This window comes from Echinococcus granulosus, assembly GCF_000524195.1.
Source record: "Echinococcus granulosus chromosome Unknown EG_S00013, whole genome shotgun sequence".
Classification (NCBI taxonomy): domain Eukaryota; kingdom Metazoa; phylum Platyhelminthes; class Cestoda; order Cyclophyllidea; family Taeniidae; genus Echinococcus; species Echinococcus granulosus.
Genome location: NW_020170393.1, coordinates 79,704 through 80,782, shown reverse-complemented (window position 1 = coordinate 80,782; position 1,079 = coordinate 79,704).

Sequence of the window (1,079 nt, the reverse complement as noted above, 5' to 3'; positions counted from 1 at the left end):
TGTCTAAGGTTTGATTCAGACGATGCTGTCTTCAAGAATTTACACACACGCACATGAGTTACGGGAGAGATAACTCAAAGTAGAGCCACAACAAGATGAACCACCGAGGTCTCAGAGAAGTATACGAAATTCTTGCAAATTAAATTCGACATACAAATGCAAATTAAGAAACAAGCAATTGCTGCCAGTAATTATCCTGCGATTTCGACACGCCGACGAATCACAAGCCTGAGGACTCACATGACAAGTACACAGTTTGTTTTAATTTCCCTCTGTTCAGCCGCAAAACTATGTATAATGTACGTTCTCCCCAATAAAATCAAAATTAAAAATCACGTAAATACGCAGTTAAAATTAATGTACCACAAATAAGCAATTTCATATAACCTTATAATTGGCTCCATTAAATTTCATTCAATTAGTGGCTCCCCATACATTAAATAAAATAAAACTCACAACTGTATTCTAAATTGTGCTTTAAGCTTGGCTGTACAACACTCCCGTTTTATTTTGCCAAATCTATTAGTCTACCCGTCACTAAACAACAATTTTTCGAAAAAGTGAAATTGTTAGCACATTAAGCCTGCGCCTCTTGCCTAATTATAAACAGCGAAATACCTAGAATTTTCACTTCTGACTTGTTATCAATATAATATTTTACCTTTTGTAACTAACGATGTTTTTGTAGCCCCCAAGTCTCCCTAAGTCGAAAGAGGTTATAATGCCAAAACAGAAAATGCACTCCCACGTACAGTAGGGCCGCGGACCGCGTCGCCCAGCCGAAGCACAAAGGCAGGGCCTTAAATGTTTAAGTAATCAGAAACAAAGAATTAAACAAACAAGTAATCATGGTGTTACAAAGCCCCTCCTCGTTTGGAGCGTCTTCTTCGGTACTGCAAGAAAAGCGCCCACAAACCAACCGCGCCAGTCCTCGAATTTGCGTACAATTGCGAAGGCACTCGGCTACAAATCGCTAATCCATCTTGGCACTTCTGCTGGATCTAAATTTTAAGTAGTTTCATGGGGATATATTTCTGCGTCCATTTCCCTTTGTCACTTTATTCAGACTTCGCTGCTCC